At 44.9% G+C, this 19,726-nt stretch overlaps 1 long non-coding RNA gene across 1 annotated transcript in view; it reads left to right on the top strand.

The window, feature by feature from the left end:
- Window positions 1–3,464: 3,464 nt before the first annotated feature.
- The window catches only part of LOC144690463 (uncharacterized), a 40,384-nt gene continuing 24,122 nt past the window's right edge, over window positions 3,465–19,726 (top strand). Inside the window, exon 1 of the long non-coding RNA XR_013578891.1 lies at window positions 3,465–3,582. This is a non-coding gene — a long non-coding RNA (uncharacterized LOC144690463). The remainder of the gene's footprint in view (window positions 3,583–19,726) is intronic.

Genomic DNA, 19,726 nt, shown 5'->3' with positions numbered 1-19,726 from the left:
CACTCCTGTGCATGGTCAGTAGCATCCCTGAGCTCTGATTGATCCAGGCAACGCATGATCAGTCCCTAATGGAGACTGATGGTGGTGTGTAATTACTGTCTGATTTGTCACTTAAGGGTGAAGGTCACCTTACTGACATCACTTCCTGTTGACTCCTGACTGGTTCCCTAAGATGTCAGTCACTTATGGGAGCATCCTTCTTATTTCAGTTTTTCCTTGTTATTTTATTCAGTTTATAACTTTCCACTAAGATAAAGAGGCACCACAGTGTCATTTGTGTGTCTGCTTATTTGAGATCAGAGGATGTGTGGTTTCACTAATGATTAATATCTCTGGGATCATCATCTAAAAATGCCTAATTGATACACCTTATGTGTTCTGGAGAGTTCAACCACCTATATGTGACTTCCTGGTGACTGGAGTGCTGCTTCAGCTGTGGCTCAGTTCATAGCACCCTCGCCTTTGAATCAGAGGGTTGTGGGTTCATGTCCCACTCCCGGAAACCAAGAACTGTGATTGTACTCGAAAGAGTTGCAATCTGTGACTGTTGATAACTCGAAAGAATTTGGGCTGCATCAGAGTACTTAAGTTGGAATTTGGAGAGAGAGGGACCTTTAAGGGTTAATTTCTATCAAAAGTCTAATCTTCCTTTAATTTAGCAACTAACTAAAAGTTTCTGTTTGGGTTGGGAGGAGGTGAGTTTTAGTTCAGCTTTAAAACAGGGGTCGTACAGGCTCTGCTTGCAGCTGCAGCTAGTTAATTAGTTAACTGGCTTAAACGGGTTTTCAGATGCTAGATTCAGACAGCATAAAAGCAAGCCATCTACAGTGCTGCTTTTGTCTGCATTAGAGTGCTCAAATTGGAGTTTGGTGAGAGGGAATTTGGTGAAGAGGGAAGGAGGGATCCTTTCATTTTCTACCTTTCCTCAGTAAGAAGAGTGCAGCCTTGGTAAGTAGGACCTGGTGAGTATTTCTTCTGTCCTTAATATTCTCTAAACTAAGGAAGTAAAAGTAAAGGGAGTAATTTAAGGCTAAGTCATGGCAGGGCAGCTTGGCCAAGTGGACTGCTCCTTCTGTGCGATGTGGGAAGTCAGGGACACTTCCAGTGTTCGGGGCGACCACCTCTGCAGGAAGTGTCTCCAGCTGCAGCTACTCGAAATGCATGTTTCAGGCTGGAGCTGCAGTCAGAGTCACTGTGGAGCATCTGCAAGGATGAGGTTTTGTGCATAGCATGTACAGTGAGGTGGATAAAGAGTGCACAGGCAGAAAGAGAACAGATAACCGTTAGACAGAGTAAAAGCACTAGGCAAGCAGTGCAGGAATCCCCTGGGTCCATTTCCCTCTCTAACAAACTTTCCATTTTGGATGCTGCTGGGGAGATGGTTTCTCAGAGGATTGCAGCCAAAGTCAAGTCCATGGTACCACAAGTGGCTCAGCTGCACAGTGGGGGAGAAAAAAGAGTGGGGTAACAATCGTGATAGAGGATTCTATCGTAAGGAGAACAGATAGGTGTTCCTGCGGCTGCAGATGTGACACCAGGATGGTATGTTGCCTCCATGGTGCCAGGGTCAAGGATGCCACTGAGCAGCTGCAGGACATTCTGAAGGAGGATGGTGAACAGCCAAAGATCATGGTCAATATCGGTACCGACAATGTAAGTAAAAAGAGGGATGAGGTCCTGAAAGCAGAATATAGGGAGTTAGTAAATAAATTAAAAAGCAGGAGCTCAAAGATAGTAATCTCAGGATTACCCAGAGTGCCATGTGCTCACGAGCTCAGGAATAGGAGAATAGACCAGATGAATGCGTGGCTGGAGAGATGGTGTAGGAGGGAGGGATTTAGATTCCTGAGGCATTAGGACTGATTCTGGGGAAGATGGGACCTGTACAAGCTGGACGGGTTGCTCCCCAGCAGGACCAGGAACCAATATGCTCGCAGGGGTATTCACTAGTACTGTGGGGGAGGGTTTAAACTAGACTGGGAGGGGGATGGGAACCTGAGCAGGGAGACACAAGAGAGGGAAACAAAGATAGGAATGAAAGACAGAAAAGTAGGAAGTAAATGTGGAAAGCAGAGGAAACAATGGCTAGTAGCAAGTTGGGCCAAAGTACAAAACAAATGTGTAAAAATGTTAAGAAAAGTCTAAAGGCGCTGTATCTGAATACACGGAGCATTCGCAATGAGGTAGACAAATTAACAGCGCAAATAGATGTAAACGGGTACAATATGATTGCAATTATGGAGACATGGCTGCAGGGTGACCAAGGCTGGGAACTGAATATCCAAAGTTTATTCAATATTTAGGAAGGACAGGCAAAAAGGAACAGGAGGTAGAATGGCATTGTTAGTTAAGGATGAAATCAATGCGATAGAGAGAGAGGATATTGGCTCAGAAAATCTGAATATAGCATCAGTCTGGGTGGAGCTAAGAAGCAACAAGGGGTGAAAAACATTAGTGGGAGTTGCCTACAAGCCTCCAAAAAGTAGTGATAAGGAAGGGGATGGCATTAAACAGGAAATTAGAGATGCATGTAACAAGGGTGCTACAGTAATCATGGGTGTCTTTAATCTACATATAGACTGGGCAAACCAAATTAGCAATAATAATGTGGCGGATGAACTCCTGGAGTGTGTATGAGATGGTTTTTTAAACCAGTACGTCTAGTTAGACCAGGGAACAGGCTATCCAAATTTGGTATTGTGCAATGAGAGAGGTTAATTAATAATCTTGTTGTACAGGTTCCTTTAGAGAACAGTGACCATAACATGATAAAGTTCTTCATTATGATAAAAAGTGAAGTAGTCAGTCTGAAACTAGGGTCCTAAATCTAAACAAAGAAAATTATGAAGGTATGAGATGTGAGTTGGATAAGGTGTATTGGGGAACTTCATTAAAAGGCATGACAGTGGATACACAATGGCTAATATTTAAGGAATGAATGTATGCATTGCAACAGTTATACATTCCTTTCTGACACAAAAACACAACAGGAAAAGCAGCCCAACCATGGCTAACATAAGAAATTAAAGATAGTATTAGATCCAAAGAGGAGTTATATAAAGTTGATTGGAAAAAATAGCAAGCCTGAGGATTGGGAGCCAATTAGAATTCAGCTAAGGAGGACCAAGAGATTAATTAAGAGGGGAAAAATAGAGTATGAGAGTAAACTTACAAGGAACATAAAAGAAGACTGTAAAAGCTTCTAAGTATGTTAAAAGGAAAAGACTAGTGAAGACAAATATAGGTCCCTTACACAAAATGGAAGAATTTATAATAGAGAACAAGGAAATGGCAGAGCAATTAAACAACTACTTTAGCTCTATCTTCATGGAGGAAGGCACAAATAACTTCCCATAAATGCTAGGGAACCAAGGATCTAGTGAGAAGGAGGAATTGAAGCAAATTAGTATTACTAAAACAATAGAGCTAGAGAAATTAATGGGACTGAAAGCTGATAAATCCCCAGGGCCTGATAATCTACATCCCAGTGTACTAAAGAAGATGACCATGGAAATAGTAGATGTGCTGGCTGTCATCTTCCAAAACTCTGTAGATTCTGAAACAGTCCCAGCAGATTGGAGGGTAGCAAATGTAACCCCACTATATTTAAAAAAGGAGGGAGGGAGAAAACAACAAATTACATACTGACTAACATCAGTAGTAGGGAAAATGCTAGAATCTGTTATTAATGATGTGATAATAGGACACTTAGAAAATATAAACAAAAGTCAACATGGATGAAAGGGAAATCATGTTTGACAAACCTACTGGAGTTTTTTGAGGATGTAACTAGCAGAATAGATAAGGGAGAACCAGTGATGTATTTGGATTTTCAGAAAGCTTTTGATAAAGCCCACATAAGAGGTTAGTGTGTAAAATTAAGGCACCTGGGATTGGGGGTAATATATTGGCATGGACTGAGAATTGGTTTGCAGACAGGGAACAGAGTAGGAATAAATTAGCCTTTTTCAAAGTGGTAGGTAGTGACTAGTGGGGTACCATGAGGATCAGTGCTTGGGCCCCAGCTATTCACAATATATATGAACTTGGATGAGGGAACCAAATGTAATATTTCCAAGTTTGCTGATGAAATTTGGTAGGAATGCGAGCAATGAGGAAGGTGTTGAGAGGCTTCAGGATGATTTAGACAGGTTGAGTGAGTGGGCAAATACATAGCAAATGCAGTATAACATGGATAAGTGTGAAGTTTTCCACTTCTGAAAGAAAAACAGAATGGCAAAGTATTATTTAAATGGTGATAGATTGGGAAATGTTGATGTACAAAGGGACCTGGGTTCCCTTGTACACCAATCACTGAAAGCAAGCATGCAGGTGCAGCAAGCAGTTAAGAAGGCAAATGGTATGTTGGCCTTCCTTGCAAGAGAACTTGAGTAAAGGAGCAAGGATGTCTTACTGCAGCTGTACAGGGCCTTGGTGAGACCACACCTGGAGTATTGTGTGCAGTTTTGGTCCCCTTAACTAAGTAAGGATATACTTGCCATAGAGGGACTGCAGCGAAGGTTCACCAGACTTATTCCTGGGATGGCAGGATTGTCGTATGAGGGGATATTGGGCCGACTATTCTGTATACACTGAAGTTGAGAAGAATGAGAGGGGATCTCATTGAAACGTATAAAATGCTGCCAGGGTTGGACAGACTGGATGCAGGGATGATGTTTCCTCTGGCTCGGGGTGTTTAGAACAAGGGGTCACAGTCTCAGGATACTGGGTAGGCCATTTAGGACTGAGATGAGGAGAACCTTCTTCACTCAGAGGGTGGTGAACCTGTGGAATTCTCTACTACAGAAGGCTGTGGAGGCCAAGTCACTGAATATATTTAAAAAGGAAATAGATTTCTGGACTCTAAAGGCATTAAGGGGTATGGGGAGAGCGCAGGAGTATGGTGTTGAGATAGAGGATCAACCATGATCATATTGAATGGCAGGGCAGGCTTTAAGGGCCGAATGACCTACTCCTGCTATTTTCTGCTTCTATGTTTACTGATGCCTGGAGAAAGTTACTTAAAAATAACAAAAGAACTCAAGAGGTACACAACCTTAAACTAATACAGAAATTACAAAGTTCCTACATGCATAAGATCTGTATAACGCACACACAAAATCTGTGTATAGTGTTGATTGGTGTGTTAACGTTGAGGTAGCAAGCCACACTTAGAAAATATAGAATTACACATTCGGTTAATACATGTTCATAAGGAATAAAAGTCATAACTACATAACTACAACACTGATTACAGAGCCTAATCCCAAAATGATATACATGTATAGGCCTCTTACAAAAGAGGCCTATCTCTTTACATCCTTACATCTCTTTAAAAAGCTGCAAGTTAAAAAGCTAAATTATTTTGGGACATAAGGCTGAAGGCTTGAAAACTCAGCTGTTTTCTTCACACAATAGGGTCTTGTAACTCAAGTATAACTGGTATGTGTTAATGGCTAGGGAATATAACAGTTTCAGGCCTTGGTTTATCCAACCTTAATGGATTTTGCAACATTTGTTCTGTAATTAAACTGCAAAAGTGTACTTTGCACAGGACAAGGGCCACGTGGCATATTTCACTTGTCAAATAAGGATGCAGCTACAAAGACTCACATTGTGTGATACTAGTGTCTTACATTGACTACAATTAAGCAGAATATCATATTAATTGATGTACTTTGATTACTTGATAATTACATATAACTAAACGACAAATCAATTATTAAACATGGCCTTTCCTACACAGAAGGAAGCCATTTGGCCCGTCATGTCTGCGCCAACTCTCTGCAGGAGAAATCTAATTAGTGTCACTCCCCCACCCTCCCACCCCAGCCGTGCACATTCTTCCTTTTTAAATAATAATCTTTTTCACTTTTTAGTGCCTCGATTGAACCTGCCTCCACCAAAGTCTCAGGCTGTGCATTCCAGATCTTAACAACTTTTACATGCAGAGAGTAGTTTCGGCATTGTTTGTTTTGCCAATTACCTTATAACTGTAACTTCTTGTTCTCGATCCTTCCGCCAATGGGAATATTTTTTCCCTATTTGCTATGTCCAGACCCCACATGATTTTGATTACCTCCATCAAATATCCTCTCAACATTCAGTTCTGCAAGGAAAGCAGCCCCAATTCCTTCAATCTATCACAAAACAAAAATAAAAATACCTGGAAAAACTCAGCAGGTCTGACAGCATCTGCAGAGAGGAACACAGTTAACGTTTCGAGTCTGTAAGACTCTTCAACAGAACTCAGGAAAAATAGAAAAGAGGTGAAATATAAGCTGGTTCAAGGGAGGGTGGGACAAGTAGAGCTGGATAGAGGGCCAGTGATAGGCGGAGATTGCCAAAAGATGTCATAGACAAAAGGTCAAAGAGGTGTTGAAGGTGGTGATATTATCTAAGGAACGTGCTAATAGGTGACATTAAGGGTAGAAAGCAGGACGAGCAAGGTACAGATAGCCCTAGTGGGGGTGGGGTGGGGGGAAGGGATCGAAATAGGCTAAAAGGTAGAGATAAAACAATGGATGGAAATACGTTTAAAAATAATGGAAATAGGTGGGAAAAGAAAAATCTATATAAATTATTGGGAAAAAGGGTGATCGGAAAGGGGGTGGGGATGGAGGAGAGAGTTCATGATCTAAAATTGTTGAACTCCATATTCAGTCCGGAAGGCTGTAAAGTGCCTAGTCGGAAGATGAGGTGCTGTTCCTCCAGTTTGCGTTGAGCTTCACTGGAACATTGCAGCAGGCCAAGGATGGACATGTGGGCATGAAAGCAGGGTGGAGTGTTGAAATAGCAAGCGACAGGAAAGTCCGGGTCATGCTTGCGGACAGACTGAAGGTGTTCCGCAAAGCAGTCACCCAGTCTGCGTTTGGTCTCTCCAATGTAGAGGAAACCGCATTGGGAGTAGCAAATGCAGTAGACTAAATTGAGGGAGGTGCAAGTGAAATGCTGCTTCACTTGAAAGGAGTGTTTGGGCCCTTGGAAGGTGAGGAGAGGGGAAGTAAAGGGGCAGGTGTTGCACCTTCTGCGGTTGCATGGGAAGGTGCCGTGGGAGGGGGTTGAGGTGTAGGGGGCGATGGAGGAGTGGACCAGGGTGTCCCGGTGGGAACGATCCCTGCGGAATGCCGCCGGGGGGGGTGAAGGGAAGATGTGTTTGGTGATGGCATCATGCTGGAGTTGGCGGAAATGGCGGAGGATGATCCTTTTGAATGCGGAGGCTGGTGGGGTGATAAGTGAGGACAAGGGGGACCCTATCATGTTTCTGGGAGGGAGAGGAAGGTGTGAGGGCGGATGCGCGGGAGATGGGCCGGACACATTTGAGACCCCTGTCAACCACTGTGGGTAGAAAACCTCGGTTAAGGAAGAAGGAAGACATGTTAGAGGAACTGTTTTTGAAAGTAGCATCATCAGAGCAGATGCGACGGAGGCGAAGGAACTGAGAGAATGGGATGGAGTCCTTACAGGAAGCGGGGTGTGAGGAGCTGTAGTCCAGGTAGCTGTGGGAGTCTGTAGGCTTGTAATGAATATTGGTGGACAGTCTGAGGTCAAGGAAGGGAAGTTTCAGAGATGGACCATGTGAAAATGATGGAGGGGTGGAAATTGGAAGCAAAATTAATAAATTTTTCCAGGTCCAGACGAGAGCATGAAGCAGCACCGAAGCAGTTATCAATGGACCGGATAAAGAGTTGTGGGAGGGGGGCCGGAGTAGGACTGGAACAAGGAATGTTCCACATACCCCATAAAGAGACAGGCATAACTGACGCCCATGCGGGTACCCATAACCACACCTTTTATTTGGAGAAAATGAGAGGAGTTTAAGGAGAAATTGTTCAGTGAGAGAACAAGTTCAGCCAGACGGAGGAGAGTAGTGGTGGATGGGGATTGTTCTGGCCTCTGTTCGAGGAAGAAGCGGAGAGCCCTCAGACCATCCCGTTGGGGGATGGAGGTCTAGAGGGATTGGACGTCCATGGTGAAGAGGAGGCGGTTGGGGCCAGGGAACTGGAAATTGTTGATATGATGTAGGGTGTCAGAGGAATCACGGATGTAGGTGGGAAGGGATGGACAAGGGGAGAGAGAAGGGAGTCAAGATAGCAAGAAGTGAGTTCCGTGGGGCAGGAACAGGCTGACACGATAGGTCTGCCGGGACAGTCCTGCTTGTGGATTTTGGGTAGGAGGTAAAAGCGGTCCGTCTGAGGTTGGGAGACTGAGGTTGGAAGCTGTGGAAGGAAGATCTACAGAGGATATGAGGTCAGTAACAGTCCTGGAAGCAATGGCTTGATGTTCAGTGGTGGGGTCATGGTCCAGGGGGAGGAAGGAGGAAGTGGCTGCGAGTTGACGCTCAGCCTCTGTGAGGTAGAGGTCAGTGCACCAGACAACAACAGCACCACCCTTGTCAGCAGGTTTGATGACAATGTCAGGGTTGGACCTGAGAGAACAGAGTGCAGCAAGTTCAGAGAGAGACAGGTAGAGTGGATGAGAGGAGCAGAGAAATTGAGACGACTGATGTCACGCCAACAGTTCTCAATAAAAAGATCAAGAGAAGGTAAGAATCCAGAGGGAGGGGTCCAGGTGGAGGGAGAATATTGGAGGCGGGTAAAAGGATCCATTGAACGGGGAGAGGACTCCTGCCCAAAGAAGTGAGCACGGAGACGAAGGCGGCGGAAGAAGAGTTCAGCCGCGTGCCGAGCCCGAAATTCATTGAGGTGAGTACGCAAGGGTATGAAACTGAGTCCTTTGCTGAGCACTGAACGTTCAGCATCAGAGAGGGGAAGGTCATGGGGGTATGGTGAATACACGGCCGGGGCTGTGATTGGAAGACGGGATGGGGACAGAGGGATGGGCAGGGGTGAAGGGTCCTGGATGGCTTTTGGTGTCAATGAGTTGTTGGAGCTTGTGTTCCTTTGCACCTGAAAGAAAGAGACAAAGTTTCTTGTTGAGGCGTCGGATGAGACGAAGAATAAAATGAAACTGGGGGAACGGGCAGCTTAGAAATAGGGTGCGTCGGTGCTGCTGGAGGGAGAGGTCGAGTGTGTTCATATGGCGGCGCATGGCACTGAGTGTGGATCTCAGGATGCGACGAGAACAGCAGTCCAAGGAGCGTTGTATGTCCCGGAGATACCTGTAATCCTGGGTGGGTTCGAAACATGAGGGATGGAATTTCAGTTGAAATCCACATGGGGATTGAATTTACCTGTAACTGAAGCTCCTCATACCTGGGACCGTTCTCAGAATCTTTTTTGCACTCCTTCCAATGCCTTCACATCCTTCCTATTTTTCCTGAAGTGTTGTGCTGTCAAGACGATGTGTCATGTACGATGTGGAGCATTAACCTTTAATTTCATCGGCTGGTCAGATATATGTTGAACTTCTTTAAAAGTACTTTTTGCAATGGGGAAAAAATGGGAAAAACTAGGAAATGAGAGTACTGGTCCGAACTGGTCTTGTATACCTTAAAATGAAATGCCTGTTCAGACTCTTATTTCCCAGTTTTTACAGCTTTTTTTCCATTGACTAACTTTTTTTTAAACAATTGCTGCTAATCTGCATCAACATGTAGTCACATTCCATGGAGATGAAAGACCAACACGGACAATTGGTTTGGACAGGTGTCGATGAGTTCCTCCTTATCTTATCAAATGTACCATCTTGGAAGAATGATTCAAAGGTTGATTAACAGAGGCATTAATATTCAATCACTTTGGGTGGAACTTTCCATTCTGGAAACTAAGTGCAGTGGTGGGTGGGAAATTCGCAGTGATTCCCGCTGGGCAGTGGATTTTCATGCCTGATTTTCTACTTTTCAGCTCATTAACTATGCACCAACAAGGAGCTCGTGGAATTTCATGGTGGGGTGGGCAGTGATTCATCTGCCTCAGAGTCAAAGGTCCTGGCCCCATATTTAAATGGCACTCACACACATTCACTCACTGCAGACCAGCTGTGGGCTGAATGTCTGCATTACCTGGCAACCAAATTCAACAAACCCTCTGCTCCACAGTTCAGCACGGCCTACCTTGGGATTCTCCTCCAGGCCATCTCGGAAAGGCGGGAGGTCCTCTTTCCGAGGGATGGGAGTAGAAGATCCTCCCACCTGACCACACCAGCCTAGGAGGAGGTCACCAGGGACGTCAGCGCCCATGACATTCAAAAAAAGGACCGTCCTGCTGTGCTGCAAACACATGAATGACCTGATCCTCTCCACCAGGGTAAGTGAGACTTCTCCTCACTCCAAACTCTCACTCTCATAAGGGCATCAGGCAGTCTGAGGGTTAGAGTTCACAGGGATGTCACACACTACCAGCAGATGGGACATTAGCACTGAATGTCTGCCAGCCAGGAGAGCCAACCAGGTACTCCAGGAGCTTCCACCTAGGACATTCCATTGGTGTCTTACCATTCCAATCCCACCTGTCTATGACCCCATCAACCCCAGCAGGTCAGGCTGAGGAGAGTGCACCTCCCCCAGAGCAGGAGACCCTTGGCAAGCCAGGGTAATCCAGGGCTTGGACCTCCAGAGAACACCCATCAAAGTCGTCTCAGACAACAAGGACTAGCAGTCAGCAGGCAGCCTCCACCTCTGCTGCAAATATCAGGGCTGCACCTAGATGTGGCGGTAGATTTAGGAAAATGCCCGATGGCGGTATGATTGTTTGTTCACTGTACATAATCTGCACTATTTTAACTATATTTTGTATTTATCCCTCTCCAGGTCTCAGGTTTGAATGGCTAATCAATGTGATGCAAGGTCCCACATTCATTCAAGGGTACAAAATTAAACTGCTTCCTCCCCGCCACGGCCCTGCCTCTCTCCCCCCTCCCTGCCCATGTTCCACACCCCCAGTCCTGCCTCTGTCTTCCTCCTCCCTTCCTGTGTTTCACAACCCCCACCCCTTCCCAAGTCTTGCTTCCGTCTCCCCACTTCCTGTTGGTATTTCCTCCCATGCCCAGCCTTGGTGCAGCTTGTAATATATATCACATAGAGCAAGGGTCCCAACACCAACCCCTGGGGCACTCCACCACAAATCTTTCTCTAGTCCAAAAAATATCCATTAACCACTACACTGTTTCCTGTCGCTCAGCCAATTTTGTATCCATGTTACTACTGTCCCTTTTATTTCATGAGCTATAACTTCTCACCAACTCCACATTCCCCTCCAAGTCACATACCATCCTGATGTGGAACTATAGCACTATTCCTTCATCACCAGTGGTCAAAATCCTGGAACTTCCTTCTTAACAGCACTATGAGAATGCATTCACCACACAGACTTCAGTGGTTCAAGAAGGAGGCTCACCACCACCTTCTTAAGGGCAATTAGAATGGATAATAAATGCTGGCTTTGCCATCAATGCCCATATCTAGTGAATGATTAAATAAAATCCAGCAGGGCAATGGCTGTCATTTCATTCTCTGCATTATCAGGTGCAGGCAAATGCGGATTGAACCTAAGATTTTCAATTTTTAAACTAAATAATTATGAAATTGACATTGTTCATGCAGAAATTTGCTGGCAAATTGGGTTGTAACACAGTGGTTTAGGATGCTGACATGTTCAGAGCTGTCAACTTAAAAGAAATGTTAAGAGTGAGATGAATATAGGTGTTGCTAGTAAGATTGTCATTTATTGCCCATTCCTAGTTGTTCTCAAAAGGTGGTGGTGGCCCTTCTTGTGACCACTGCAATTCTTGTTTTAAGGTGCTCCCAGAATATAAGGAGGGAGTTCCAGGATTTGTAGCAGGATTTTCTGGATCTGTAATGACTTGCTCGGCCACTTCAGAGGGATAAAGATTCAACTACATTGGTGCAGCACTGGAGTCAATTATATGACAGACAACGTATGGACAGCAGGTTTCCTTCTCTAAAGCACACTTGTGAACTAGTTAGAAATTGGGTTACATCTAGATCCAAATGTGATCCAGTCCTCTGTTAGCTTCTCTGGGGCAGGATTGAACGAGAGGGTGTATCCCCCTTGCATCTGTCAGGAAAATAATTAAGTATGAGGTTGTTAAGAAGCCAATTATTAGCTGTTTTAACAGTAAATCCCAGATTTCTCAGTTCTGAAACTTGATTCTTGGTCTGTCAGCAACTCGCCAGGGCCACTGAGGCGAGTGCACAGCAGGAAGAACTTCTTCAGCAAAATTGAGAAGGTGGGAACGATTTGATCAGTTGCACTGAAGAGCTCCAGCCAAGGCCACTACAAGACTTCTGGTCAAAGCACTTCTTCTCTCAGACAGTTTTTTTCACTGCTTGAGAGATGACTGCCAATTTCTTAGAAAGCATTTCACCTGTACAGCACTTTGCTAACCTTTATCTGCACTTCCCTACTGCCTGTCTTCCCACTGTTTTTTTTTAAATTATCCATAATCATTAACAGGTGACGTCCGCACAGAAGCGCGATGCACTCCCTGTGCGGGCAGTGGGGGGGAATCCCAAAATCGACAGTGCACTCTTTCGCATATGCGCACGGAAGAGTGCACTCATCTCCCTGAGGCTAAGTGCTGCCTCAGGGAGATTGGCTCAATACGTACAAAACCTAAAAATAGAAAAGTAAAATATCTCCTCTGTCACATGAGTTGGGACATGTCCATAATTGTCACACAAACTTTATCAAAATTTTTTTAAACCTACATGAAACCTCCTCCCGCCCGTGGATGAGGTTTCATGCTTTTTCTAGTTCGCACTGGGGCTCCTGGCCTGCCCGTCCCTTAATTACATAATTGACTCTGTCAATGGCCTCAATTGGCCATTGACAGGTCGGCGGGCGCACCCCCACCTTCCGGAAAATTTAAATGGGGAGCAGTGACGTCGGGAGTTCCCGCCGATGTCACTGCGCATTATTTTACGCGTCGGCAAGCAGGCCCTGCCCCCACTCGCCGACTCATAAAATCCTGCCCTAACTCTATCAATTCCACCTCCTCCACCCTGTAACTTGTTCTGTTTTGCATGTTAGTGTATGTCATGGGATCAGGGATGTGCTTATACCTTTTTTAATAAGTTTTACACTTTTACCTGAGTGGGTTTTTAATAATATAACTAACTCCTTACTTGTTAACTCAAGAGATCTGGCTGGCTTACTACTTCATATAGCTTTACATATGGTAAGTACACACAGAACTGAAAAAATCACAACTTTTTACAAATTCAAACTCTTGTTATAGCCAACCTCAGAAGTGGGAAAGAGAAACTTATTCACCACTCTGGACTTAGTCGTAACAGGTGCCCAGAACTGGACGCAATACTCTAGTTGAGGCCAAACCAATGCCCGTATAAGTTTAACATGGCTTCCTTACTTTTAAACCCATGCCCTTATTTATAAAATCCAGGATGTGGTATGTTTTATTAACCACTCTCCCAATCTGTCCTGCCACCTTCAATGATTTACGTACATATACACCCAGATCCCTCTGCTCCTGCACCCACTTTAGAATTCTACCCTTTATTTTATATTATCTCTGTGTTCTTCCTACCAAAATGATCATTTCACACTTCTCTGCATGAAATTTCATCTGTCACTTGTCCACCCATTCTACCAACCTGTCTATGCCCTTTTGAAGTTCTACACTATCCCCCTCACAGTTCACAATACTTCAAGTTTCGAATCATCTGCAAATTTTGAAATTGTGCCCTGTGCACCAAGGTCTTGGTCATTAATATATATCACATAGAGCAAGGGTCCTAACACCAACCCCTGGGGCACTCCACCACAAATCTTTCTCCAGTCCAAAAAATATCCATTAACCACTACACTGTTTCCTGTCGCTGGATTTGTGTTTAGCTGTGCATCTGCATTGGCTAAGGCTATCAAATTATAAAACCAGAAAATTGTGACATTCTCAGCAGGTCAGGCAGCATCTGTGATTAGAAAGAGAGAATGTCTCAGGTTGATAACCCCTTGTCAGAACTGAAAAAGTTAGATTGCAGGGAAAGGAGGAAGGTGAGAAAAGTCAAATTAATCACTTGATCAATAAGTAGAGGGTATCTAGACCAGAAGCAGGGGATTACTGTTCTTAGAATTTAGCATTTATAGTAGAAATCTAGCCCTAGGGAACGTATAGTCAATAAGGAGTCAATAATCAGTTATTAGATTTAAATTAATTTATTAAATAGTTCTAGAAATGGCAGTTGCTGGGGTGAAGTGCTTCACCTGTGGGATGTGGGAAATCTGTGACGCTTCAAGTGTCCCGGACAACTACATCTGCAGGAAGTGTATCCAATTGCAGCTCCTCACAGACCGCATGGATCAGTTGGAGCAGCAGTTGGATGCATTTAGGAGCATTCAGGTGGCGGAAAGCATCATAGACAGGAGTTTTGCAGGTGTGGTCACACCCAAGGTACAGACAGATAGATGGGGGACAGCTAGAAGGGGCAGGCAGTCAGTGCAGAAATCCCCTGTGGCTGTCCCCCTATCTGACAGGTATACCGTTTTGGATACTGTTGGGGGGGATGGCCTATCAGGGGAAAACAACAGCAGTAGCCAGAGCAGTGGCATCACGGCTGGCTCTGTTGTTCAGTAGCGGGGATCAAAGCACAGAAGAGCAATTGTCATAGGAGACTCTATAGTCAGGGGCTCAGATAGGCGCTTCTGTGGTCGTGAAAGAGACACCAGGATGGTATGTTGCCTCCCTGGTGCCAGGGTCCAGGATGTCTCTGATCGGGTACAGGACATTCTGAAGGGGGAGGGAGAACAGTCAGAGGTCATGGTACACATTGGCACTAACGGCGTAGGCAGGAAGAGTGATGAGGTACTGCAGCGGGAGTTCAAGGAGTTGGGCAGAAAGTTTAAAAAAACAGGACCTCTAGGGTTGTAATCTCAGGATTACTCCCTGTGACACGTGCCAGTAAGACTAGAAATAGGAAGATAGTGCAGCTAAACACGTGGCTGAACAGATGGTGTAGGAGGGATGGTTTCCGATATCTGGATCATTGGGATCTCTTCTGGGGCAGGTAGGACCTGTACAAGAAGGACGGGTTGCATCTAAACTGGAGGGGCATCAATATCCTGGCTGTGAGGTTTGCTAGTCACTCAGGAAGGTTTAAACTAGTATGGCAGGGGGGGTGGGAACCAGAGCAATAGGTCAGCAGGTGAAATAAATGACTGGGAACTAGTGAATATGGCCAATAGGACTAAAAGGAAGAGCAGGGAGGGAAAAATTACTGAACACAGTGGGACTGGGGGTCTGAGATGCATTTGTTTCAATGCAAGAAGTATAACAGGCAAGGCAGATGAGCTTAGAGCTTGGATTAGTACTTGGGACTATGAAGAGGTGGGGGAGTTGCACTGCTGGTTAAGGAGAACATCACAGCTGTACGACAGGAGGACACCTCGGAGGGCTCATGCAGCGAGGCAATATGGGTAGAGCTGCAGAAGAGGAAGGGTGCAGTCACAACGTTGGGGGTTTAACTATAGGCCTCCCAATTGCTGGCGGGAGATTGAGGAACAGTTATGTAGGCAGATTTTGGAAAGATGTAAAAGCAATAGGGTTGTTGTGGTGGGTGATTTTAACTTTCCCTATATTGACTGGGAATCACTTAGTGCTAGGGGTTTGGATGGTGCAGAATTTGTAAGGTGCATCCAGGAGGGCTTCCTGAGACAATTTGTAGATAGTCCAACTAGGGAAGGGGCAATACTGGACCTGGTATTAGGGAATGAACCAAGCCAGGTGGTCGAAGTTTCAGTAGGGGAGCATTTCAGGAAAAGTAACCATAATTCAGTAAGTTTCAAGGTACTGGTGGATAAGGATAACAGGAGTCCTTGGGTTAAGGTGCTTAATTGGGGGAAGGCTAATTATAACAATATTGGGCAGGAACTGAGGAATCTAGACTGGAGGCAGATGTTGAGGGCAAATCAACAACTGACATGTGGGGGGCTTTCAAACGTCAGTTGATAAGAATTCAGGACCGGCATGTTCCTGCTAGGATGAAGGATAAATATGGCAAGTTTCAGGAACCTTGGATAACGAAGGATACTGAGATTAGTCAAAAAGAAAAGGGAAGCATTTGTAAGGGCTAGAAGGCTGGGAACAGATGAAGCTTGTGGAGAATGTAAAGAAAGTAGGAAGAAACTTAAACAAGGAGTCAGGAGGGCTAAAAGGGATCATGAAAAGTCATTGGCAACCAGGATTAAGGAAAATCCCAAGGCCTTTTATACATATGTAAAAAGCAAGAGGGTAGCCAGGGAAAGGGTAGGCCCACTCAGGGACAGAGGTGGGAATCTGTGTGTGGAGCCAGAAGAAATGCAAGAGATACTAAATGAGTACTTCCCATCAGTGTTCACCAAGAGAAGGACTTAGCGGTCGGTTTGTCTAGGGAAGAGTGTGTAGATAGCCTGGATCATTTTGAGATCAAAAAAGAGGTGTTAGGCGTCTTGAAGAATATTAAGGTGGATAAGTCCCCAGGGCCAGATGGGATCTACCCCAGAGTACTGAGGGAGGCAAGGGAGGAGATTGCTGGGGCCTTGACAGAAATCTTTGTATCCTCACTGGCTACGGGCGAGGTCCCAGAAGACTGGAGAATGGCCAATGTTGTTCCATTCTTTAAGAAGGATAGCAGGGATAATCCAGGAAATTACAGGCCGGTGAGCCTTATGTCAGTGGTAGGGAAATTATTGGAGAAGATTCTTCGTGATAGGATTTACTACCATTCGGAAGCAAATGGGCGTATTAGTAAGAGGCAGCATGGTTCTGTGAAGGGAAGGTTGTGACTCACTAACTTGATCGAGTTTTTTGAGGAAGTGACAAAGATGATTGACGATGGAAGGGCAGTGGATGTTATCTACATGGATTTCAGTAAGGCCTTTGACAAGGTCCCTCGTGGCAGACTGGTATAGAAGGTAAAGTCGCACAGGATCAGAGGTGAGCTGACAAGATGGGTACAGAATTGGCTTGGTCATAGAAGACAGAGAGTAGCAGTGGAAGGGTGCTTTTCTGAATGGAGAGCTGTGACTAGTGGTGTTCTGCAGGGATCAGTGCTGGGACCTTTGCTGTTTGTAGTATACGTAAATGATTTGGAGGAAAATGTAACTGGGCTAATTAGTAAGTTTGCAGATGACACTAAGGTTGGAGGAGTTGCAGATAGTGAAGAGGATTGTCAAAGGATACAACGGGATATAGATCGGTTGGAGACTTGGGCGGAGAAATGGCAGATGGAGTTTAATCTGGACAAATGTGAGGTAATGCAATTTGGAAGGTCTAATACAGGTAGGAATTATACAGTAAATGGCAGAACCCTTAAGTGCATCGACAGGCAGAGGGATGTGGGTGTACAGGTCCACAGGTCACTGAAAGTGGCAACGCAGGTGGATAAGGTAGTCAGGAAGGCAGATGGCATGCTTGCCTTCATCGGCAGGGGTATTGAGTATAAAAGATGGGAAGTCATGCTGCAGCTGTATAGAACCTTGGTTAGGCCACACTTGGAATATTGCGTGCAATTATGGTCTCCACATTACCAGAAGGATATGGAGGCGTTGTAGAGGGTGCAGAGGAGTTTTACCAGGATGCTGCCTGGTCTGGAGGTTATTAGCTATGAGGAGAGGTTGGAGAAACTCAGATTGTTCTCACTAGAGCGATGGAGATTGAGGAGCGACTTGATAGATGTTTACAAAATTGAGTGGCATGGACAGAGTAGATAGTCAGAAGCTTTTTCCCAGGATGGAAGAGTCAATTACTAGGGGACATCAATTTAAGGCGAGAGGAGAAAACTTTAGAGGAGATGTGCAGGGCAAGTTTTTTACGCAGAGGGTAGTGAGTGTCTGGAATTCGCTGCCAGAGGTGGTAGTGAAAGCAGGTACGATAGTGGTGTTTAAGAGGCAGCTTGATAAATACATGATTAGGATGGGAATAGAGGGATACGGACCCCGGAAGTGCAAAATGTTTTAGTTTGACGGGCAATATGATTGGCGCAGGCTTGGAGGGCTGAAGGGCCTGTTCCTGTGCTGTACTTTTCTTTTTGCTTTGTCTGTGTTACAGTTGAAAGCAGGAGGGATTAAATGACAAAATGATGGTGCAAGGCAAGAGGAGATAGTAATGGAACAAGTAAAGAAACAAAAGATGGGTCCAGAGGAGGCCTAAACGGGAATAATAAAATCAGCACCAACCGTCTGACAAAATAGAGGCAGAGGTTGTGATCTGAAATTATTGGATACTGTATTCAGTGCAGAAGGCTGTAAAGGGTCTAATTTAAAGATGAGGCACAGTTCCTCATTGAGCTTCACTGAAATATTGTAGGAGGTCAAGGATAGAGAGGTCAAAGTGGGATTAGAGTGGAGAGTAAAAATGACAGAAGCTTGGGTCATGCTTGTGGACTGAATGGAGGTGTTCCACAAAGCAGTAACCCAATCTGTGTTTGGTCTCCCCAGTTTCGAGGAAACCACATCATAACAATGAATATAGTATACTAAATTGAAAGAGGTAAAAGTAAATTGCTGTTTTGTTTTGAAGCTGTGTTTGGGGCCTTGGATCGTGAGAAGGGAGGAGGTAAAATAGTAGTTGATACATCTCCTGTGTCTGCATGGAAAGGGTTGGGGGTGCTGGAATGGGGTTATCACAGAGGAAACAGTCATTTCAGAATGTTGGAATGAGATGGGAGGGAGACATGTGTTTGATTGGCGGGAGGGGGGGCGGTCATGCTGGATGTGGTGGAAATGACAAAACATGATCTGCTGAAAGTAAAGGCAAGTGGGGTGGAAGGTGAGGGCAAGGGGAGCTCTATCCTCACTTTGAGAGAAGTGTGAAAGCAGAAGTATTGAAACTGAAACAAAATCAGTCAAGAGTCCTGTCAGTCATGCTGGAGGGGAATCCTGTCAAGGATAAAGGAAAACATATCAGTACAAGTATGGAAATAAGCATTGTCAGAACAGAAGCAATGGAGGCAGAGAAACTTGGAGAATGGATTGGAGTCCTGAGAAGAAACAGGTTGTGAGGAGGCATAGTCAAGGTAGCTGTGGACTTATAATGAATATTTGTTATCCCAGAAATAGAGACAAAAAAATCAAAGAAAGGAGAGGAAGAGTCATTTATGGACCATGTAAAGGTGAGAGAAGGATGGAGATTGGAAGTAAAGTTGAAGATATTTTCCAATTCCAGGCAAGAGCAGGAAATGGCATCAATACAGTCATCAATGTATCAAAAATAGAGGTGAGGAGGGGGACGTGTATAGGACTGAAAATCTTCTGGACATCTCCTCGCATCCCATTTCAACATTCCACAGGGACCGTTCTCTCTGTGACACTCTGGTCTAATCCCCTATCACCCACAACACTCCTTCCCTTTCCCAAAGCATCTTCCCATACAAGCACAGGAGATGCAACATCTGTCCTTTTACCTCCTCCCTTCTCACCATCCAAGGCTCTAAGCACACTTTCCAGGTGAAACAACGATTTGCTTCTACTCCTTTCAATTTAGTATTCTGTATTCACTGTCCACAATGCAGTCACCTCTACACTGAGGATAGAAAATGCAGATTGGCTTCATGGGACACTTCCATATAGTCCCACAAATGTGACCTTGAGCTTCTGTTCACCTGTTATGTTAATTCTCTGCTCCGCTCCTGCTCTGGTGCATCTGTGCATGGTATTCTACACCGTTGCGATGAAGCTCAATGTAAGCTTGAGGAACAACACCTCATGTTTCATTTAGACACTTTGCAGCCTTCTGAACTGAACATTGGGTTCAACAATTTCAGATGATAACCTCTGCCTCCATATTTTTAGGGGTTCCAGCTGATGGT

The sequence above is a fragment of the Cetorhinus maximus genome, chromosome 2 (assembly GCF_964194155.1).
Source record: "Cetorhinus maximus chromosome 2, sCetMax3.hap1.1, whole genome shotgun sequence".
NCBI classification, from domain to species: Eukaryota; Metazoa; Chordata; class Chondrichthyes; order Lamniformes; family Cetorhinidae; genus Cetorhinus; species Cetorhinus maximus.
Note: the sequence above shows the minus strand (reverse complement) of the source record. Positions and strands in the feature narration are given on the sequence as shown.